Source organism: Harpegnathos saltator, unplaced genomic scaffold (genome assembly GCF_003227715.2).
Source record: "Harpegnathos saltator strain DR-91 unplaced genomic scaffold, Hsal_v8.6 scaffold414, whole genome shotgun sequence".
NCBI classification, from domain to species: Eukaryota; Metazoa; Arthropoda; class Insecta; order Hymenoptera; family Formicidae; genus Harpegnathos; species Harpegnathos saltator.
The window spans coordinates 501,523-526,071 of record NW_020230222.1 but is presented as its reverse complement, the minus strand read 5'-3'; the positions used below and the strand labels follow the sequence as shown (position 1 = coordinate 526,071).

The 24,549-nt window shown below is 47.3% G+C and overlaps 1 protein-coding gene across 1 annotated transcript in view; it reads left to right on the top strand.

Moving 5' to 3' along the window:
• The first annotated feature begins 2,546 nt into the window (after window positions 1-2,546).
• Window positions 2,547-24,549, top strand: part of LOC105186179 (basement membrane-specific heparan sulfate proteoglycan core protein) — a 249,256-nt gene continuing 227,253 nt past the window's right edge. Inside the window, exons 1-2 of the mRNA XM_025301388.1 lie at window positions 2,547-2,564; window positions 2,782-2,824. The gene's annotated coding sequence lies outside the window, so the exon portion shown is untranslated. The remainder of the gene's footprint in view (window positions 2,565-2,781; window positions 2,825-24,549) is intronic.

Genomic DNA, 24,549 nt, shown 5'->3' with positions numbered 1-24,549 from the left:
GAGAAAAGAGCAAGTAACGAGTAGAGGAGAGTCGTTGCTGAGAGTCTGGATATTTTTTTATTACGACTTACCGCTTCATTTCGAGGACGACGAGGTCGGGCCAGAGCGAAGAACGCTCGCAGGATCGCCTTCCGTGCGATGCGACGTCGCGACGCCACAGGTGGCCGGTTTGAAACGCTTGATTTACGACGAGCCTTGCCTATGAAGTTTAAAGTTCGTGCGACGGGATCCGAGTAAACAGGCTCGCTGATTCGCTTCGACGATGCAGCGAAAATCGAGAACGCCTCAAGAATTCGACTGCGAGCTGCGGCAAACTTGTCTCTCCTCAGGCTTTTTCCTCCTCAGGGCTCTCCGCAGGCCCGACTGCGTTGCTGACGCTGAAAAGCAACCATAGATTTTTCACGAAACCGCTCGAACGGTACAAACCAGCTTGCTCTTAGCGAGAGGGAGTTTCAAATCATCGTTTTCGAATCGATCGTCGAAAATGCACAGTAAACATTGCGTTCTAATGCGTAATATAAATCGGCAGGTTACGCATCGTTTTGCTATAAAAATAGTTCGCGAGCTACGGATATTCTCTGTTTCTTTCGTTCATCATACGTGCATATAACCTCTTTAAAGATTAACTTTGTAAATTCCGTCGATCGAGGAACAATAGAAAATTTTGAATTACAACGCTATATGGGCTATTGTGTAGAGTAACACACAGACCATTGTACAGACTATTATTTTTCAATGCTATGCGTGGTCACTTACCGTTATTTCGCGACCGGAAATTTTCAAGGCTTCTAGAACTTTCGAACGGGCGAAAAGGAAGCAGTTGCAAGAACCTGCACCGGTTGTCGATTGTCGTTACACCCCCGTTCCGCAGTTCATCTTGAAGTTAGCTCCTAATCGTCATCGTTGTCGAGAGCTTGATGGCGCCACACGAGGATACGTCGATTGCAAATTAATGATCGCACGACGCTTTCAACACGTGCCGTACGTGAAATCATCTCGGTAAGACTGTATTGCTTGATTTCATTACTCGAATATATAGAATTTTCTCAAGACGCGCCGCGATTTCTCGAGCACCGAATATGCTCGTCACTGATTGGCGGGCGCGATTGACGGTGATTGGCTGAAGGCGCGACTCCCGCTTTTAATGGGCATGTTGTTTACGTCTCGCGTGTATATCTCGTGAATGTTCGTGACCGTGGCATTACACATCGAACGGGCGGGTAAGGACGACGCGAGGTATGTGTATCGATACGTTGTTTGTAATTCATACCGATAAACTTATTCTGTAACTTTTAACGACAGTGTCGTCGTCGTTGCATTGTCGCGGCGTGGCTGTAATGCATGATGGAAAAGATGCGCGACGGCAACGCAACGATAATGACGCAGTCGTTAAAAGTTGCGGAATAGATTTATAGGTTAAAATATTTTGCCGACTATTGTAGTGTTTAATCGGGCTCCCTCGGCATCGGGCGTCGGCATCGTGTTGATTAATACGCATTTCTCCATTCGAATCGTATCTGTGCGTGTGTGTCAATGCAATGTGTTGGTGTGTCAGTGCAATGCGTTAATGTATCAGTGAGTGCTTCTAACCACGGAGCAGAGGGGACACATCGGGATATATTTCGAGGTACGTAAAATCATTTTCTTAGATAGAATGTTTTCTAGAATGTATTTGACGAAAACAAAGATCGCTCATCGCGCACAAAGAGATGGCCCGCGGCGAAGCAGAATCCAAGTCCTCGACCGACCTTGAAATGTTTTTAACCTATAACACTTGCACAACACGGAGTATCGCTTTGAATGGCCGATAATGGCGAAATGAGTACAAAGTTGAAATTATCTAAACTTTCAATCGAAGATTGTCGTTTATTAACAACTGTGAATATATGCCAGCGTAAATGTTGAGATTCGATCTTCTAATTCGCGACTTTCTTGAATCTGATCTTTGTTTTCCTCTTCTGCTTCACGTTGTTAATGTATCGAATTAAGTTTTTATTGATATATAGAGGCCATCTTTGGTCATACAGTTATTTTCTTCTAACTTTTTCCGAATATCCAAAATCCTCATAAATTTTCAACGCTAACGAATAGAATAATAAAGAGATAGAGAAAACGCGTAATTTATATCTTTTAAATTTGGCTTAGTGAATTTATACATTGTTAATATGAACTTTACGGTATTATACTATTTAAGTAAGATTTTATAATTAGATGAAATTATAAAAACGTTAATAGTTATACCACATTGAAAATATCAGTTCTCGTCTGATTCATACCCAGAATAATTAAAATCATTTTTTACATTTTCCGTTAATAAAAATTTTGCGCTTCGCTTCGCGAAATCTGTTAAATCTTGCAACAATTATAATCGCTCAGTTTATAAAGTGTTCGTATCACGAAATTTTTCATGGATTCGTTAATTTCTCGGCAGAATTAATACAGGACCAAAATTTCGATAAATAATTAGTAAATTTATTTTTTATTTCAGATCTGCCTGTTCGATGGTGTGGACGGAGATCCCGTACCGGAGGATCCGGTTCGGGCCGAGCAAGGTCGGCTCGAAGGTAGGTTGACAGATTTTCGAACTCTTTGTTATCGAAAATATAAGAACACAGTTGTCAAGATAAAAATGAACGAGTTAGAACGGCGAAAGTTTAACGCTCTCTTTCGTTTTCTCTCTCGTTTTCACGCATTTTTCTCATTAAAGCGTCAGAACACACATATTTACTTGCATTTCATTACCCGTATTCACACAATTACACACAAAATTAATTTTTCCAGAACCGTAGCAGAACGTGGCCGATCTTGAGTTCCTGACTTCTCGGTGAGTGATAAAATTACAAAAAATGCACGTACATGTTTATGCCGTTCACCGCTCGGTATCAACAATAACACAGGAGAATTCCTCCTGTGTACATCCTAAGATTGACTTTTAAATCAATACATAACATAACTCTGGATCTCAATGTGACCGAAGCTATATTCTTTTCATCGAGGTTGAAATCTTGAGTCACCCAACGGGTGGCTCAAGTCAGAAAATTATCCAACTAAACGACTTAAAAATTATCCAACTAAAGCGTAGCTCTTGGCGTAAGCCGTTATAAAACGATTCACGTAATTGACAGCTGCTAAACGGCTGCTAAGAGGAGATAAAAGAATGCGAAAGCAGGGGACGTTGCGTCGCGGCGTGATCAAATTATTAAGCATTAACACGCGCCCCTCGTATTAGAAACGCTCGAGTTAACGTAACGCCGGGACGTGCGATGGATTTCTATAATCCTCGGGCGCGGCACAATTATTTCCGCGGGCATTATCTGCGTTTCTTCCCGCTTCATTTTACGAGCTGCCGCCGTTTCGCGCGCAGCGCCAGCCTTTTACGGCCTGCTCTCGCGGAATTATTACGTGCGTCACGACCGCCTTAAAGAATCTGTATTACATAAAGTACGCCGTGGCGCGAAGACATATATTGTCGACTGGTGTTTGCTGGGACGTGAGCTGAAACGCAAGCTTTGCATTCGTCATTTCGGGCTGAATGCAAAACACATCGGCACGTGGCGGTCTCTCCGTAAATTCGCTTCCGTCGCGCGCATTCATTTCGCTTTCCTCTTCACGCCGCGCTGTTTCGCGCTGTTTTATCGCGCCAACTTAGCGCCGAATAAAGCGAGTAATAAGAGCCGCGCGGATAAGGATTACTCGGCAAGATTGCGCGCATTTTCCCGATTCTGGCTCGCAAGTTCCTTCTTGCGCGTGCTTGACGACAATCGACCTCGGAATACTTCCCTGCTCCGATTGTCACGATTGTCATGAATGCTGCTTATTAGGCGGATGCGACTAGAGCGACTTCCGCGGTGCTTACACGAGAGAGAATAAGTTTCACGGACGAGCTTTACGAATGAGCTTTTACGGCCGACAATATCGCGAATATGAAACGCGAGGTGCAGTTCGCTAGCACCGCCGGCGATATCAAAAAAGCAGCATGCGCTTTAGAGTCCGCATGCGGGTTCCTTGGGACTCGCTGGGAAATTACGCGCCACTTAAAGAGTTAATCGTAAAAGCTTTACGGCCGCGGAAGTATCGGTATAACGTAGCGCCGCGATCTGACCTGAGACGCCCGGAGAAAGCGCGAGAGAGCGCTTTCGCACGTCTCACAGACCGCTCGATAATTCCGTACGATCTGAAAGCGGGTCGGGAAGAAAAGGGGGCTTCGGGGTTGATAATAATTCCACTGTAGAGGCGCGAGATGCGCCTTCCCCTCTCGCCGTCGCGGCGATGCTGAAAATTTTACGACGCCGATGAATGCGTACGCGCTTTCGGCGTATGTGCCTGCTTATCCGACGGCGCGTCAAAATCGACAGGCGCGATTGTGTTGGAGCAGCCAAGGGCTCTCATGAGAGATTGCTATTGTAATTGAATTGCGCGATCCGCGGCTGCAGGTTGGACGCACGCGAAGAATGTCTACGATTTATGAGATTCCGCAGGATACACCTTGAGGGTAAACGCGTGCTCGAGGTATGAAGCGCGCGCGCGCGCTGCATGGAATTTTTGCAATAAAACCAACTCGCACGCGCGATAGTAACAGGTGTTGGGGCCTTTGTACATTCTGACAGATAATTTGAGCGCACAGCCCGTCGCGATACGGCGCTATAATAATGTGATTCCTTTCTCTCTCTCTCTCTCTCTCTCTCTCGATTTTTTGCTTTCTTCCGGGGAATTGGAAAGTCGCGCGGAATTACGCGGCAGGGGAGGCGGGGGTTGAAACCCGACGCTCGCGTCGTACGAGTCTTGTGTCCGTTTTGTACAAACGGCATGCAAAATTCACCGGCTTACGTTCGCGTCGAGAAAGTTGTTATTCCGCGGCTAGCGAGCGAACCGCGTTGTGAGAAGCGTTAAATAACGAGGACGCGGGCCGGGATAATGAGGATTGCGCTTTGCGCGCACTTTGGTGCGCATGATTTATGCAATTTTGCAGCAACCGAATCGCAATGATCACACGCAATGATTCGTTCCTCCGCGAGATCCGCTACAATTCCGTCGCGTCTACTCGACGTTTACTCCGCGTCGGTTCTCTCGCTCATTCTTTCGTCCGTTCTTCGCGCGCCGAGGAGAGACTGCGATAGACGCATTCGAGCTCGGGGAAGCGGAGAGGAGCGTTTTGCACATGCGACTGTGAAAAAAGCGAGCGAAGGAATAGCGAGGAAGGAAAAAGAAAAACTCAGCGCTCCTCGTAAAAGCAAGTTGCTTCTGGAGCCCGAAGACGGTAATTCGAATGACCGTCGTAAAAGGTGCAGGTAGCTGTGTCATCATCTCGATCCTGATTGCTGCTCCGCTCCGGGCTATGGTCAAGCGTTCATGCCATTCTAATTAGCGACTGCAGTCGGGGGCAAGTCGGGGCCGAGTTGGCAGCTGCGCCCGCGGGAATTGTTGCCGCGCTGAGTGCATCTCGCTGAAATTCCTCCGTTATGCGACCGACGGATATGCGCCGCGACCGGTCCGGCAAAATCCGTCGGAGTTTCTAACCGAGAATAACGGACTTTGATCGCGCGCGCTTTTGGACTCCGACTCGTGTTGCATCGGCGGACGTAAGTAGCCGGCAAGGGATAAATTCCGATGGCGGAAGTATTTGACAGCGCCGAGCTCTGAAACTAGTGGATTAGCTAATAAGACGAACGCCTGGCAGTGAGCGCGAGGGGGGGTGGGGGTGGCGACGGCGATCTCGTCATGATGGGTTTGAATGATCTAAACGGACTGAATATAATATTCATGATAATAATAACAACAATAATAATAGTGGTAGTTCATTAACGGGATATCCCGTTATTTATATAACAAATATGTACATACGATATATCGCGGCTAATATATCAAGCATACGTAGAACAGACTCGCGAAAGTTTATGGGAAAGTAACGACGGCGAACTTCCTAATGATTCCGTTTTTTGTGCCAGACAATAAGTCTCGCGACAATGTCAACGTTCGAAACGACTTAAAAATAGCTGGTTGGAACGGGGGAAACATTCGGAAACAATATGCCATTTCGCCATTAGTGGAGGACCGGCGTAGTAACGATTCAGGGGGCGCATTACAGCGGTGAGAAAGGTATTCTGGACGTGACAAAGGCAATGTCGAAAAGTCTTTTGTTCCGGCGGGACGATCGTGTCATCTTGCATCTTAATTACTCTTCGCGGGTCCTTGGTGTTTCGGTTACCTTAATTAGCAGCTTCACCGGTGGGAATTGTCATCTCGTGTACACAGCGGCACACCTGTCCGCTGTGTAGCGCATCCGAGATCCTCGCGGCGCGCGATCGAACCGGCGCGCGGCGGCTGCTGGGCCGCTCGAAATTCATCCGGCAGTTTCCGAGAGCGGCAGCAATAACGTTAACAACGGTGGGGTATTTGTTGGAGGTATATGAGAGCGCGCGTATAAATGCACGCGGGAAAGATGGGAGTGCAGCGCGCGACGAGAGAAATAAAAGGGAAGAGGAAGTAAGCGGAATGTAACGTAATAAATAAAGGAGGGAATATAAAAGTTCGGAGTGGAATATTGTCGGGAGACAGAGAGGGAGAGAGAGAGAGAGCGAGCGAAGCGTGACGCGGCTGTTTTTATCTCCCGAAGCACGAGGAGGAAATGACGGGCGCGCTCTTTCAGTTTTTCATCTTCAATTTATGACGTTTGATAAATGTCAGCTTTTTCGTCGCTTCTCATTTTAATGCGGCGATCAGGGCGCGGAAGGCTTTTCCCGAGGCTTCCGTACGATTTGGATTGAATCGAGAAGGTTAGCAGCAGGCTCAAAGAGTTAAGTAGCGGTAATCGGGCTGATTATAATGGTTCTCAGGAGACGAGAGAACGACGACTCGGTCTCTCGCTCGTACGGTATGATCTTACTTGTGATTTTAATCTATTCGATGACCTCGGTAATTTCGGTAATCTGGATTTTAATCCTCGTGGATGAAGAGGACGCGAGAGCATTATAAGCGCTCCGCGTTCGGAATTCATCTTCTCACTTATCGTTGAACTTTCGACTCGCTGCTAATCGCACTTTGATGCTCGTCGTCACTTTTATCCGACGTGCACTTTGTGATCGACGTCGATCGTACGAACAAGCGCCATATAGTTATTACTGATTTAAAAATACCGTGCATCGAGTTGCTTTTATCGTGCCGAAAAGTAAAGATGTCGGAAGATCGGGAAATGTGTCAATATCGCGTCAATAACACGCGGGGAACACGGCGCGTCTTATGACGATGCATTTTTCATTATGAAGCTCCTGTTTGGAAGGACTCTCATTGGACGTTGTCGTCGTTCTAATTAGTGGAGATAGCTGAGCCTGGTCGCAGCTGGGTCTCTTGTTAGTTTGCCGAATACATAGATGCACCTGCAACGGTTACCCATTTGGTGCTTTCCTGCCTGGTATGCTACAAGTGGAGCTCTCTTGATGGATTTGTCAACGTCCGTCAGTTTGCTCTAAAACCGAGCCTCGATGACGCTCTCTCATTTGCATATTAGTTGAGATTTTTCGAAGGACGGCGAGGCTGAGGATCTAAACAATTTACACACGTTGACCGAGTACTTTTTTTTCTTTCGCAAGGACAGGAATATCCAAAGTGTAGTGCCGTGCAACATTAAATTACGCAAAAAATACGCGTCGCGAATATCCTTTTGTAGAAATAAATAACGCGACCTTCCTTTATCGCTAATAGATATGAACGGAGACTTGCGTGAGGTTTCTTCGCGTTTTGCTGGAAAAAGATACAAAACGAGATTCGTACGCGTCGTCATTTTTTATATTCAGCAATTTATTTTTGTACTCGGTAATTGTGTACGATTTTGCTCTTACGATTATCCTTTTATGGCTTCATAACAATAACACCGACCGTTGCTTGATACCGAGACACGAGGCTGAATCCGTTTTCAATGAGCTATTCAATAGACTAGTTCCGGATTGTAATTAGGAACTGCGTTCCCGCGAGTAATGTACGAGACATATATACGCGCTGGCAGTCCAAAATGCACCTAATTCTCTTGCCCGGGCGAAGGCAGCAGGATGTAAATATGAGGACAATACAAAGCGGTGAATCTGGATTTTGGTGAAACACGACCTGCAGCGGGGCGGCGCACAAAGGATAACAAATCGCACATCGCCATAGATACGCGCAACTTCGTATCACGTATGATCACCTCCTCCGTTCTGCCCTTCCGTCATTGCGTGTTCTAATTTGCAGTATATGATTCTAATAACCGGAGGAAATTTATCGGGCTGGTTTATCTATTCCCGTTTTAAGAGCGCCCGTTGCTTTTCGCCGAGTGCATCGAAGTTGCGCTCGCGTAAGCGACGGCAGAAATCCACCTTGTTATGTGATTTTTAACGACAACGTCGCTGATAATTTTACAACAGAACAGACTCTACCTGCCTACAGTTAGACGCAAAATTCGCTGTCCCGCCCAACGCGTTGTTGCGCGACATCGCGAAACAAACTCGATCTCGCGCCGAGAGCGCGCAGCTGCGCGCGGTCATTAAGACAATAAACATCCGCGTGCATATAATTGCAATACGAGCCGCGCGCGTCTGTCGAGCCAAAGGCACAACGATACGATACGAACGATCGAACTCGCGATACGGGCCGGCGCGGTCGTGTTTGTCGATGCGGCTGACCTCGCGCGATACTCTAAACGCGATGTAACTCGATGACCGCAATCACGGTCGTATCAACATAATCCGCTGCAGCCGGTATAATTAAAGCGAGGCCGAGCGGTGATCGGTGGACAAACCGCGTCGCGGCGACAACTCGTCATAGGGAGGCGTTTCGGTGGATCCGTGGCGACGCGAGTCGCCGAGGTGGATTGTTGATTAACCGTTAGCGTCAGGCCGCAACGGGGCGTGCGCGCGCGCGCGCGCGCGCGCCCCCGGATGCAATAGGGGTGCAGTTGCGCGCCCGGCAACGCTCTCGCGCCGGAAAGCTGCGTAACTCGGCTTCTCTCCCTCGCGCGGCAGAGTGGGGGAGGGTGGGATTGTTAATCAACGCAAATATTTAGTGCGACTAAACGTAGCACACGTTGAAGCGGGCGGGTGAGCGAGAGAGCGGCGGGGGACGACCTCGTCACCAGCGCGCGAGCGCCGGGCGATCTACATCGGGGGCGGTTGGCAGCGGCAGGCGTAGAAAGGACCATGCGCCCGAATCCGGACTGACAGCGCGCGCAGGAGCGCCGGGGCCGCGCGGGGGAGGGCTGAGGATGGTGAATGCGGCTGTTTAGATATTATTTAGCAGTAAATCGCAACGGGGGTTGGCAGGGGTGTAACGCTGACGCGGCAACACGTTAAAGGCGGAACCCGGACTCACCGTACCAGATGCCGTCCACCCTTTCACTCCCGCCGTCCTACCCCCGCTATTTTCCGTCCTTCTCGCCGATCGACCCGTCTCTTTCCGTCTGTCTCTCGGCAGCTTTAGCGTTGCTTTAGCTCGCAGCGCTCTACCAGCGCGGGGAAACTGCCGCCGGAAATCATCCGAAAGACGCGCCTGTGCGATGACGTGAGCTTAGTTCGGTTTAACGCGATCCCCGCGCGCGGCGCCAGCTGGGAGGTGTTAACGCGCGCGACGTGAGGTAACGGGATATTAGAATCTCGAATTATTTTCCTCTTTGTCGCGCGCGCCCCGTTATCTGTGGCGTGTTTAGAGAGCAGGGACGATCTTTGATGACAGGTCGGGGGTAATAATCGATCGCGAAACGTATCGGACTTGTGTGATGCCGGGAAGTTTGCTCGTGTGGAATAATATTTGGTATTTAATATTTTTGTATCTGCATGCGAAAAATTGTTTCACTGTAAAAATCGTTATGAGGAGAATATTTCCCGTTGGCTTATTTAGCGCAGCTCGTTTATACGATAAGCGCATCATTGTTAAATGATGCGCTGTATCGCTCGTGTCTCGGTAATTTAATCTTATTACACGTTACAACAAAGGAGGCGGTTATAGTGATTTAACGTAGTAATGGTGCTAACTGTACCGCAAGAGTGTCAGTAATTGGTAATTAATGATCTACTCCGGCTCGATGCCACGAATTCAATGAAATCGTGAATATGACACAGCATCGCCATGTCGCGGTTATCTGTTCATCCCAAGCGCTTTAATTACATCGAGTCGCAGATTACCGCGCATAATTCCATAATGTGTCGATATGACATCATAAGATTGGATCGAATGTTTCAACAGACAGAGAAAATTTCGTCTCAGAGGTCACTTGGCTCTCGCGACAATTTTTTTTTTACGCTGAAAAGCGAGTTGTGAAGGAGGGAGAAGGGGAGAGACTTTGCATTTATCATAGAAATATCTCCAGGCGGGTTACCTTTTATATGTGTACAATAGAAAGGAAAGAAAAAGAAACAAAACAAACATGCAATGCAAAAAGAATGGGAAAAAGAATATTCCGAAAATTTTACTTCCACCACTTCTAAGTTGCACAAAGCTTCCGTGAAATATATACTGCAGATCTAGCACACAAACAGGGCTCTTCCGTTCCTCTGTATTTTAACTGATTACACACCGCTAATCGGCGACTTTTTCGAAGAGAGAAGGAAAGCGTACGCAAAGGAACAACGGACATGTGCGCGATATGAAAGTTTCAGCGGGAGGCGTGGAATTTATCGTACATTTGTAGGTTTATGCGATAATGGTGTAGCCGTACGATAATACCGAATAGATTCGCGATGGTATCAAGCTACGTCAATAGGTAATCAGCGATCTATCTCGGTTCCATCTGCGCGAATTCGATCATTACGACATGATGGTGTGTTATGTTTCGTGGTTATTTACTAATCCCTGCAATATAGTCGCACCGACGGTCGTCAATATTATTATCGTCGCGTTGATTGCGGGATTTTTTATCAGGAAAATGATCATCGAGTTATATACACTTCAACGCGAAATCGTGAAAAATATCTTTCGGCTTAAAAATACGCGATATGATTTATTCGATAAAGTGGTCGCGGCTAAATTTCCAGTATTATTTTCGCGCGTAATCCGAAATATTATTAAATTTTGCCTTTGAAAATATCGCCCGGGAAGCATTATTATTACAGAGGTTACCATATGTGTGTGTGTGTGTGTGTGTGTGTGTGGAAAATATGACTCGAGTTTGCTCCAATATTCTCTCGCTTCCTCTCTCCTTCCCTGCCTTTCTCCTTTTCTCTCTCTCTCACACACACACACACACACACACACACTCTCTCTCTCTCTCTCTCTCTCTCTCCCCCCTCCCCCCTTTTTCCTTCACCTGCTTCCTTCGCCTCCCTCTTTTCTGACGCTTATCCGGAGGTTTTTACGTCGTGACGTCGCAATGCATCGGGAAACAAACGCGGCCGACGGCGGAAGCGGATTTGTCATCGCGAGCGATGCTGTGATGCATCATACCAAAGTGGATGGTAAACGGATTTGCGCGACCTCCATGGTGTCGAGCGTTTTTCTCGAAAATTGTTGCAGGAATTCGCGCTATCGCAGGCGTGTTTCCCAAGTGTTTCGCCTCTAGGCTCGATCGGAGCGACCGTGCGACGAAAATGACGATGAATAATTTGCTCGATTGACAGATTAGGCAGTTCGATACGAAAACCGTTCTTAACGAACGTATGTAAATTTGCGACGTCATGAGGTATCAAAAATTTGCAACAACTCGGACTTTCAGCTGCACTTTCTTTCAGACTTTCTCTCATCAATATCTTCCATCTTGTAGATAATTGCTCAATTCCACGTCGGTAAAATGATTTTTGCTTTCCGAGCCGGTGACTAGACAGAATTTTGCAAGACCCTGATCGGATTTTTGTGCACGTAGCCAAAGCGAGAGATATTCGCACAATGTCGTTTTCGCGCACGAGTCGATGTGTGTATTTCATTACTCTCGATACAGAGTTACTAAATTTATAACACGTGTAATTAAAAGCACGTGAGCGGCACCGTAATCGAATGTGAGCCGCAAATGCAAACAACCGTGCCGGCTAACCCGACAGCGTGTTTTCCCGCAAGTGTAACGACGAGTTTAACGGTGTTAATATATTTGCGAAATTAATGCATTTCTGTGTCTTTCGACGTAGAGAGAGGGCGTCTGGAATAGTTCGATAGTATAGAGTTTCGTCGTTAGTCCGGTAATATCGTTAACCTATCAGAGAGCAGTTGTGCCCGTGTCCCTCTAATGCGTAACTACGATATTCCCCAATGACCCTAGCCATTTACCACCAGGCCACCCCTTACCGTCACTTTGCGAACCCTCACCCTCCCGCGGGATGCGGATAGATAATCACGCCATCATTCCTAATGCATCGGCGTGGTGCTTTGAAATTTCGGCGGATTCTAACGGTCGCGTAATCCGGCGAAAACCGGCGTGTGATAATAGCGACGATAACAAGTTACGGTCGAAATAAAAGGGCCGAATCGCGTACGGGCCATTCGCTCGTCACAAGCGTGTAAACGTTATAGAACGGAACGTCGACTTTATATCCCCTCGTTCCCAACTTCCGTTAATTTGCCATCGAGATGCCTCAAGCAGCCGTTGCGTCAGAAGAAATTATTAACTATCTCTCTGGTCGCGCTGTGTGTACCGAATCCCGAAAGGTACTTTAACTATCTCTGGGAAACAAGGGAGCTGTAAGCGAAGCAGCGCTGTGCGGAAAGGGGTGGGCGGATGTACAAGGGTGGCGTGTGGTCAAACGGAGGGTGATGGATACGGCGAACTCTCGCGTATATACCATAAAGTATGTTTCGCGAGGGAAGAAAAGACGAGACGAGATGGCAACGAAAGGGACGGTAAGGGGGGGGAGAGTGGGCGCGACCGGTCTCCCTTCAGTCTCTGACGAAAGATTATTTGCCATGCACCCCGAACGAACGAGAGTGAAGGAGGGGGGGGGCGGAGGGGGGTTGTTGACGCAACTCGTCGGTTGAAATTCCGATCGAGCGCGACTCGCGAGTTAGTATTTATCAACGATATTTGACAAACAGCGGATTGCTCAGCGCTTGAAACATGCTCCCGGTGGCATAAAACGCGCGACCACTTATGATTTCGAATGTGCGCGCGTACGCGACTTGTCGATACACGACGTTGTTGAACTTCAAACTATCCGGCAAAGAACTTACTGATGCGACGTCCGTTACGGAATAATTGACGAGCAGCGCGGATTGATCTCGCACCTTGAGATCGAATTTTACTCAAACACCTGGCACAGGTAACCGGGTGAATGATAAGTACACGCGAGGCAATAATTATTAATGCAACGTAGAAGAGTCGATCGATACACAGCGATACACGGTTCTCCTGGTCACAAATAATTGTCGAAAGGAATATTTGCGCGCGGAGAGAAAGTAACACGATCGCGATAGAAACGCGCGATAGAAACGCGAACGATCCCGCAATTCTGTCGCACAGTGGGGCCAGATGACATCTTTTGCTTGAAAATTCTCTAGAGACCTGAATTTCCAAGCGATCATCGACACCAATGGATGAGGTTGATCCTGAATAAATTCCAAAGAGATCTGTCTAGCCGAAATTTTGAAAAAATTATCGGTCCAGGGTTCATGGGTTTAGGGTTTGTCTTAAAAATTTATCGTTTAAAGCACAGTGTCTTGGGTTCGACCTCAATGGGTTCGAGCCTATGGATACTAAATGCGAGTTGATGCACCCAAGAATACCCATATATATACGGCTTCATGGATACACGAGCTAAAAAGTTCTCGAATTGATAGATTCCTAGGTTGATGGGCTTAAGATTCAAAATCCCTCGGTTTTGTGCTTAACGGGTCTATATTTGATGTTTTTGTATTTTGGGCATATGAGTTTTGGGGATTAATGGGTTTCTGCTTCAAGATCGATAAATCTCGAGGTGTCTGTTGATTGGTTTCATAGTTTCAATCCGCTGAATACGCTATTAGATAGAAATAAGTGTCGAATAATGAGTATTTCACAAGTTTCTCGCGTTTAACGATAATTTTTCCTCTTTTGGGGCTAGTAATTCGAGAAAAAAATTTTTTTTTAATTTTGGCAAGACAGATCTTTTCGGAATTTATTCAGGATCAATCTCATCCATTGGTGTCGATGATCGGTTGGAAATTCAGGTCTCTAGAGAATTTTCAAGCAAAGAATGTCATCTGGCCCCACTGTGCGCCGCCGCGCCGGGGCGAATGAAAGAGCGATTATACGAATCGCCAACGAGACCTCCTCGTCGTCGTCTCTCGTCGTCGACGCGTTGACAAGACCGATTCGCAGATATCACTTCTCCGCGTCTGCATCTGTCTGACCGCCATTTCCGAAACACCTCACTTACAGCTCGCTTTATTCTCGATCGTCACATACGTACGTGGCTCATATACGGAAGTCACGCATAAGTCCGCGTATATGATGTATGTTCCCGATACTGTGCCCCCGCTGGATCGTCCGATTCAATATATCTCTGTGTCACGTAGATACCGACACTCATAAATAGAGTTACCGCGATGTACACGGTGTCCTGAAAACGCGCCAGTCTGTGACAGGTCTTTCGAAAATAGCAGTTCGTATCGCGTTTAATCGCGAAACTACCAAGCGCGTGATTGTTTTACAATTTCTTAAAAACATTATTTAAATTCGTATGACGACACTTTTTACTGGACGTTGGACAAAAGCAACAAAAGAAACAAACGCAGTTGAAGTAAAAGAAATCCAAATAACATACGAATATACGAATGACGCGCGAATAAATAGGCGGGGAAGAAGCGATTTCACAATTACATTTCTTTATCCTTGGTCGTGTCGCTTGTCTTCCCGGTGCGTGGGGGAAAGTGTGGCCCTGAACGGAAGAACAAAGTTCATCCGCAGGCGCGCGCGTTTCCGTCGAATCCTGTTCATCATATCCGGTTTCACTCTGTAAAAGAATCTCGTTGTGCGCGCAAAGGGCGCGATATTATCGGTCAAAGAAATTTTAATTAAAGCTTCTCTTACGCGGCGGGCGCGCGGCCCGGCCACGGCGTTCTAATTACGGCGAAGACATTCCGGCGGGAGAGCCGGCGTTTCAACGTTACACGGCGCGAAAGGAACGCAATCTCGTGTCGCGTCGCGTCGCGTCGCGTCGCGCGACGTTTCCTGCTATCGTCCGAAACGTACTTATCGCGGCTCCTTGATTCCGCCGATTAAGCGGCGCACCGAGCGCGACCGAGCAGCGCACTTTCGCGCGATCGAATCCTCTGCACGCTGCGCTGGGCACGAGGAGCTGGAGCGCGATCGATCGGCCTCCGCCGGGCGGTATCGACTGGCTGGAAGAAGGCGCGGAGAGACACTACGCGGAGGACATGCGAGAACATTCAATTTGACGTGACGGAAGAGTACATCAAAGACGTATGGCGTGTACATGCGCGATATAGCTCCCGTGCGCTCGAGCACACAGGCGTCACCGTCTACGTGACTTCCTGAGAGACGTTTGGGTACATGACGATCGAGAGAGTAAAGCAGGTCGTCGAGTGAAACACGCCGGAAATGATGGTCAAGCGGGGCTACTGCGCGAACGGAGTGACAGGCACGGAAAGACTCTGTCTGGGCGAGTTACAGGACACTATTCCTTTATTAGCTGGCTGGATGGATCTTTAAAGAGCCACGTGCTCTTGACGGACGGCGATTGCTTAAGCGATACCGTACTCTAGAGTGGAATCTAGTTTAGAAGCGGTTGAGCCGCGCTGTCGCGCATGTAAGCTATGTTGACGTAAGAGCGCATCGGCGGGTGGAACCTTGCGCGAATGCCGGGGATTCACGCGCGGGGTGCACACACGCGTGGTAAACTTTTTAGGGATTTTACTTTGTCGGACACATTGAGTGCTTTCGTAGTTTCGTAGTTTCCCTCCTCGCGACGAAAAGGGGTAGGCGACGGAGTAATTGTAGATGGAAGACAGCGAACGTTATGGGGGATTTAAATATTGAACGATCCAGGTATATTGCCTAAAACGAATAAAAATAATTTACCTTGCAGTATAAAATAAAATCAAGCGAAGAAAGAATGTTGATATTAGGATTCTTATAAAGTCAAGAAATTTACTTTATGCATATTATTGTCGAAAAAGAGAAATAAATCATGTTAATGCCGGTGCATAAATATAAAAATATTTTAAGTTGGAGCAGGAAACAGAGGGTAGTCACTTATCAGTAGAAATATTCGATAATGCACGATGTGCGCTGGTAATTACCTTAAATTATCCATTTCCCTGATAATATCGTCTTCAATTTTCTACCTGCGAATAACGAGCCAATTTCGAATCTCACGAGTCTATTAACGGTCCATTGCTGATGCCATTGTGATGCAATTAAAGAGGCACCGTTCGTTGCTATTTGCAGGCTATTATAATGTTTTTCGTGACTGTTATTTTATTGAAATATGTACATACTCGATCGACAAAACCAATTCTCAATCACGATGGGAATCGCGAACATTGTTAAAAAAATCCACGCCATTTGAAAGCTTCGTTTATGAATGCCTCCAATTTTCTGTCTAATTTTTAATTGGTGTGTATTTCCTCCAGCAGTAGTTTGATCATGGCCAAGTAATTTTCCAAACAGGTCTCGGGGTAACAAACTAAGATTGTTCGAAAGTCGATAAGCTGGCGTTGCTTGGTAGTACGTGTCTGAACTAAGCTAACAAAACACGGAACGGTATATCTATATGTGACATAAAAATTGCTAACTAGTTTCGCATTATTGGAAAGTTTCGGAGCGATTGAGCGGGCGGTCTCCACGGTCCTACCTGGATACGGCAGCAAAGTTAAACACCAAAAAAACGTATAGCGCGACCAGTCGATGGTGGCTCTCTTACACACACATGTATACACACACACACACACACACACGTGTCGTACACATGTACACGCGGTATACGTGTAAAATTCTCACACAGCGCGGGCGGAAGGATAAAATAGTTACGGGTATACTCTCGCGATATTTTCATCGCGAAAGACACGATTGCGAAATTTGATTCGTTTAATAATAATACGCGGATAAAGATATTTCACGGGGAAATTTTCTCCGCCGCGATATCCGTGTGATAGCGCAGAATCGAAGTAACTTATCGCCGAGCGGAGTCCTCGTCTCAAAAAGCGTTTGAAGTTATATGCTCTACTGCAACTCGTTTCCTACCACCTGGAAAGTTCTATCCGGGTTAATCCACTTTGACCGCGAAGTAGTTTGCTAAATACTTTCATCAATTCTCCTCCTTACCTTTGATCGCAGCGGGATATTCGTTGTTCCTGTTCGCGTTAAGCATTTCTTCGCATTTTCGCCGGAGCGGCGAGTTGTATTGTGGCGAGAAATTTTGCTAATGCATTGTATTATAAACTTCGAGAGAGATTGGTGTGCAATCATATTACGCCAGTTGTGCCATTTTGATTATCGTTGAAATATGAAAAGAATTTACCAAGTTTTAAGAGAGTGTCGGACGTTAAACCCCGAAAAAAGGGAGAGAACGTTTGAAACGGAAAATTATTTAATTCTAAGACAGTTTCCCGACGCAGTCACTACATAACATGCTCGTTTATTTCTTCCTGAATATTATTAAAACTTTCCAACATTTTCCAAGGACAATTTAGCCGACGTCAAAGAAGACAAAGCAAGATACAGAAACTTGATTTAATGTGAATAAAGTGTTACTGGGTTACTCTGTTCGTTTTCTTATAATAATATAATATATTTGCAAGGATATTTAAGGCATTTAATGTAACTTATTAAATATTATATGATAAAAGTAAATAAGAGAGAAAACAAAGAGGTCCGTCTTTTAAGTCAATTTAAAAAATTACGAATTTATAAGTGTGATATTTCGTAATGTAACTTTAATGATCATTTTGTAATAATCATGTTTTGTTTTACTTTTACATTTTCTCGATTATATATATAATATTTTCTGGAAATGATTTCCGGGCGTCTTATCGTAAAGAAGAAACGCACGTCTTGTGACTTTTAGCGATGGTTTTGCCTTTAGCAATGCAACGATACATGCTCGAGAATTTGTTTGAGCGGCACTTCTAAATGAGTCTTGTTTTGTAAGTTTTTCGGAATCTTTGCAGAGCGTTTGACGTGCACGGTCTCTCTCTCTCTCTCTCTCTCTCTCTCTCTCCCTGCTTTATTTCTCCGCGAACATTATTAAAACTTCGTAACCTCTTCTACAACCAATTTCTATTTTTCAACGTGTAAAGTTCAGCTATCGGCTGAAGCGTTGGCGACAGAGCAAAAGTAATCTACTGTGCGCCGGGCTCGGAGGAGAGAGAGAGAGAGAGAGAGAGAGAGAGAGAGAGAGAGAGAGAGAGAGAGAGAGAGTGAGAGAGAGAGAGAGAAGGGATAGGAAGGAAGTAAAGCGGGGAAAAGAGAGGCACGGGAGACAGGATTGCAATACTTTCTGAAATTTTCGCGCGCGCGTGAAACTTTAAACATGTACAACCGTGAAAGAGATTCGCGATGGTCTTAAGAATTCAAAGCGTCTTTCCGCGAAGTCGGTAACTCTACGTTTCTCAGCGTGTACGACATTATTCATGTCCCTTCGATTAATCGAGTCTCCTGGATGATCGCCGAGCGCGCGCGCGCGGGTGGGCCTACTCTTCCATTCAGATCGCAAGCAATAATTATCGAGCGATGGTGTTGCACGCCGGAATCCCTGCCTTGCGATCTTTCGTCCGTGTGGAAGATGGCGACACGGCTTAAGTGTGTTTGCAGCGTTGCGTCGTGCTATCCGCGCAATACGGTGTTTAATATTGGGCCGTTTAAAGCCAGCTTGCGGTCGCGGAACATTGGCACTGTCGGTCGTTCTCTTTAATGGTTATTGGCCCGCAGTAATTCTCTAATCTCTGCTGTCAGCGGCCTCTGTGTTTCCGTTTCAATATGGCCATTCCACGGATTACGAGCGTGGGCCTTGCTGCGGCCGTGTCGTAGGCAGCTGCCACTGGAACTTGATTACTTCGAAGCTTATCGAATCATCCGCCGGAAAATCAGAGGGAAATAACGCGTCGTCCTAGTCCGCCGGACTTGGAAGATGACGATGATCCGCTTCATCGGATCGCGCGCTCTCGCTCTCTCGCTGCGCAGGAAGGAGAGTCAAGCGTAAAATCCGCTCGTCCCCTCCCCCCTTCCCGCGATCGAATCCGCCCACGTCTCCGCTAATATGGAAACAATGTCGGAAACAGAACTTGCAATTTGATCGAGACGAACGCGCGCTCCGTCTGACGATACGAGTTCATACTATGGAGATTAAAAGAACGGCGTCCTGCAGTCGCACGGCGCACGAGGTACTTTATGCAGACCTGAAGTATCATGAGTGAATAACACTCGCGAAAGGTTAATACAGCTATTGCTGTAACAGCAGTTTGACCTGACATCGGGGGTGCTTAAGCGCGCGCATCGTACTTCCAAATATATATAATACTAGATCCTTCGCTAAACATCGCTTAAGCCAGCGCTGTAGGCACCTCTTCTTACAGGATTCCAAAAGCAGCTGAATGAAGCTACCGTCAGTAAACAGTGGCTTACGCGTTGCTTAACATACGTTGAAATTTCTTGATTAATTAACTGCTTGACGCGCGCCGTCATAACGAGGGCTTTTGGTCACGGTGTGTGCTTCCGTAATAACGCCGTCATAAATTGTTGAATATTTGTGGGGAGATCTCGCGCGTGCGAATCACCGCGGATCTTTACGCTTATGCGGGGGCAGCACGTGCGCGCGGGGCGTATTTTCCGAAGTTCGCTGAAAATTATGAGCCCTTCGACGTCGGGCGTATAAATAAAATACAAATAACCGAGCAAAGAAATACGATCCGATAATACGCGAATTTTCCCCGCTCTACGAAATAGATCGCGGTGTCCCGTAACGTGGACAGATAAGAACTCGGAAAACGGTGCTTCTCGGAGCTTCACGTACTTCCGTTCACGTAGTTCCGTTATGCTACGCTATATATAAACGGACGATTCGCGACAAGACCGACACGCTTTTAACACCGGTTTCGGTTTCATTCGTGTCACGATAGCGTTGCGGACGCGACGAGGCCGCGAAAACAGCGATCGCGCGGCAAAGCGAGCCCCGAACTAAACCGGGAATATCCGCTGCACAATTACGCAACGTATCAACACAATGCTCTCTTTTTCTCTCTCTCTCTCTCTCTCTCTCTCTCTCTCTCTCTCTCTCTACACGCTTTTTACGTCTCAGTGGTAACGCACATTTATCTCGCTAAATTCTTGAAATGCTACCTTTACATTGGCGATGAAGAAATGCGTTCGCGGACATAATGAAATAAAGCCGGTATCGACTCGCAAGTGAGAGAATGTATGCTCGAGCGTAGTCCCCTGTAAATCGCGTAAATCACATTTTCGCGACGAAATCGGTCCCGCACCGCGGCCCACGATCGATTTGAAAAGAAAAAAAAATCCCCATCGACTCGGCGTGTCTGTATCTCGTGGCGGCGCAGCGCGAGCTTATCGTAGACAACGACACCGTCTCTTCCTGGTTATCGATCCCGTGAAAAGCCCAACACAGGCGCGAACGACCGTCTTTTATGCTTTGGAAAGTGTCGTCCAATCAGGAACTCTTCGAGGACGTCGTTCCTGATAAAGAGCGTGTATCTTTATGTCCGTATAAAGTAACGAGGAGCCGGTGGAGTTCCGGAGAGAGCCGTGAACTCGTTTACGCGGCAGGCTCGAGGGCGGGGGGGGCTCCCAATCTTGGGATTACATGAAATGAGGATTAATCTGTATTACAAAATCATATCGTTACAAAGTAGAGTGGCGTTCGTTTGCGAGCGGACATACCGCCAAAGCAGAGAGAGAGAGAGAGAGAGAAAGAGAGCTGTTTCCTTTCGCCGCGCGCTCTCGAGTTATTTCGTGAAAAATTTCCAAGTAGATCCACGACTTTCGATCCGTCTCGCTGAATAAAATTCCCTGGAACTCGTACCCGAGCTCTGAGAGTAAGTAAATTACCGTTGAATCTATCGCTGGATTTGTAACGCGGGTAAATCGTCGGAGCGCGGAACGATTGCGCTTGAACTTGTATGCATAATATATGCGTCGAGGAGGACGCGAGGTCCTGTCATTATCGCAAACTCATTCGACGTCGCCTACCGGAATTACGCGGCGAGCGTATCAGGATTTTCGGAATTTATCATGAGCTTTTTTCACCGTGAAGGGGGAAGGCGCGTATTTCCCTCTCTCGCTCTTCCTCTCTCTCTCTCTCTCTCTCTCTCTCTCTCTCTCTCTCTAGGGCGGATTCGGGTAGGATACGCCGTTCGCAGCGGAGCCGAACGAATTTATCACCCGGTGAGATCCGAGGAACGAGACTTCTCGTAATCCGCGTTAAAGAGAAAGAGCTATCCGCGGTGAAGAAGCGTACGCGGCCGAGGGAATAGGGGAACGTTGAGGGACGACGTCTCGGGGGTGAGGGAGAAAGAGAGGAGGGAATCCACGCGAGGAATGGCGACCGGTTGGAGGAGGATGCGTAAAGCATTGACAAAGGGAAACGACGATATTTACAGGGACGCGGGCGCACAAAGGCGGAGCTCTGTATATAGTAATGGCTCCGGGTTTACGGGAGATTATGTGTCTTCTCTTGTCGCTGGTCGTTACGCGATGTTTAATGGACGATGCGAACTTGGGGCAGTTTCGACGCGCCGATGCAAATATCGCGCGGACATATCAGCGATGCGGCTTGCCGTTACGTTCCAATGTCGATATAAATCAGCCGCGGATATCAGAGCAGGCCGGGACACGTTCGCGAACTCTTCGGAATTTCGGTGACAAAACTTTTCTATCAACCAATTGTTGCGACGGCCCGCTACGAAAACAAGATAGAGGCAGCGCAGCCCCTTTCGACGTTTACGTGCCAGGTGCGATTTCGTGCGCCTTTTTGAAAGGAACATTTTGCGATTCCGTTTCCACCGTTCCACTCGCACGATGAATACATAAACAAAGCGTTTTGCGAACGTGCTCCGCTCTCTCACCTCACTCCGGTCGCTTCGCATTCTTCGATCTAAGTACCCGTCTCCGCGGGTGGACATCAATTAAATCATAAATGTGCCATCGAATACACATCAGTTAAATGGTAAATGCGCGGCATAGCAGGAGGGAGGAAATTCCGAGCACGGGATTCTTAGAAACGGCCATTTACTCCAATGTTCAGGTGTCGGAGGAACTGTCTTCTGAAAAGGTAAACCCAATAAGGGTGTAAATCCATGAAGAATCCACCGCTGTCGCCACCGGGATTTGACCACCTGCCTTAAGGGTCCACACGGAGGGTCGTTTTATTTTAAATAAACAAGCGCACAAATGTGACCAGAGGACTTGTATTCAGAGAGATATATACATATATATATATATATATATATCAAAAGTCACACCCTATTCCTCGTAGACGTCAGAGAAAGAGAAGGAAAGAGAGGGGCGAAGGTGGTGAGAAGGCACGAAGTTTCCTTCTTACGTTTCCGTTTCTCTACTCTGTTGCGTCGTTAGTCAGGTGACACTGTGACGCGTGACGAGGCGATCGAGTCATTAATCCTGGCGACGACGACCGGAGATCTTTTGTCCCCTTCGGGCGTATGTATTCGCGGAAACAGCAGTCATGCAGGCAGCAGCAGTTTGGGCTTGCGCGTGCTCGAGCGGCATTAAGGAACGATATCTTTGTGGAAATTGTCAAACTTTTTTACGCCGTCGCCATTGAGCATCTCGTCGTCCATTAAACACCGGATTAAAGAACGCCGCGAAGGCGGGGCGAGGGACTTTGCTTCTTGATTTCCTCGAGACACAATAGGTCAATAGTTCCGCGTGTTTCTAGGGTATTTTCGCGTAGAATGTAGAGAACGAGGAGCTGCGCGGTGATAAATCGTTAACTTAGGCCCGTATTCATAGGACTTTCTCGAGACAGTCTCAGCTTTGTCTCTGTTCCGCCGTTGTTCGTTGAACTTGGATAATGATTAAAAGTTGGGTGACGAATCACAGAAACTCGATAGCGCGTTCTTCTTCTTTTTTTTTTTATAGCGGAGGCGAAATGTTCAATTAATTTCTCGGTACGGTCAACCGATCGGAGTTGACGGGTGTCGTTTCTTCAATCTGACGATCGTGATGCGCGTTGTATCAACGACTCTTGGATATTTTTGAACTTTGCGCTTGCATGTGCATCCGATTGAGAGCAGAACACGTAGTTGTAGAATTTCAGTCGAGATTTACAAGGATGAATGTAGAATATATAACACTCCCGTTTCTCCGACACTCTCTCTCTCTCTCTCTCTCTCTCGAGCTGCAAAGTTCCGCAGACCCTTTTCGCCGAGGCCAGTCTTCGCTCACCCTCGCCCGAGCGCGCAGTATTGATTTGTGTTGTCGCAGAGAAAACGGACGTAGTCGCCGTCGTAATAGCGAGTAAATAATTAGCGAGCCCTTCTCGCGCGCATTGGCGAAGAAATTAATTGATAAGTTAGTTTCTGAAAATGAAGCAGGTGCTTTGTCTACGAGGAAACTGTGAAGTATGAGGCAGCGAGGCGGGGAAAATTGCTCCTCGATTAAATTGAATTAAAGAGGCCGAAAGTTATTAGCAGTACCGGCGAGATATCGCGAGGTGGCTCCACGCGCGATCTGAGTCTCGATAACAAGGATCTCTCCCCGTCTCTCCTTTCTTTCTCTCTTTCTCTCCCTCCCTCCCTCCCTCCCTCTCTCTCTCTCTCTCTCTTTTTCTCTCTCTTTCTCTCTCTCTCTCTCTTTTGCTCCGGCGAGAAAGCGGGGAGAGAAGCAGGGGAACGATACTGCCGAAAAGTTTGTTTCCGGAGTGGCTTATCTGATGTCGACCAACAGGGAAGTCTGAAATGGGTCTGCAACGGCAAGTGACGTAAACTGCTTTCCCGAAAATCCTCGATCGCTCGACACCTGATTTCTTTCTTGTGATACCATAGTCTGCGTATCGCGTTTCCGATCGTCCGTACTTTAAATCCTCGTATTTCCATGTGAACATCCTCGCCGGCGTACTACATAGATCTTTTGAAAAAGTAACCCGCGTCGCGCGCAAACATACACACACACACATACACACACATATTCGAACACTATTCGTTGGAACGTTAAGAAAACACGTTGTCGTTGTGAAACTGACCGTGTTATCGGATTTAACGGATACCATCTCTCATCCCTGTTTTTCACGACGCGCGTACGCGCGACGAGTGCGCAGGGAGGGGGGAGAAGCCGCGGCGCGAGGAAATCGCTGCGCTGAGAAGAGCATTAACATTTTAGATTACGCACCTTCTCGTCGGATAAGCCTGGCTGACATATTAATGCAGCATTAGCGTTCTCGCGATTACGAACGGCGCGATTGTTATCGATATCGTGGCGCGCCAAACGCCACAAACGCGCGGGCGATATTTTAATTTCTCAGCCCTTTTCACCTCGCGCCCGGCCCGACAAACGAACTCTCGCTCGCGTTTGCATAATCCGGAAAATCCGGAAGACGCAATCGTCCGTAGGCTGATCGACTTCGTGAAGACGTTACCCCGAGGGCGCAATTTCCTGGGGTTTATGCCATTCCCAGGCGGCGCAGGTGCGCGAGCGTG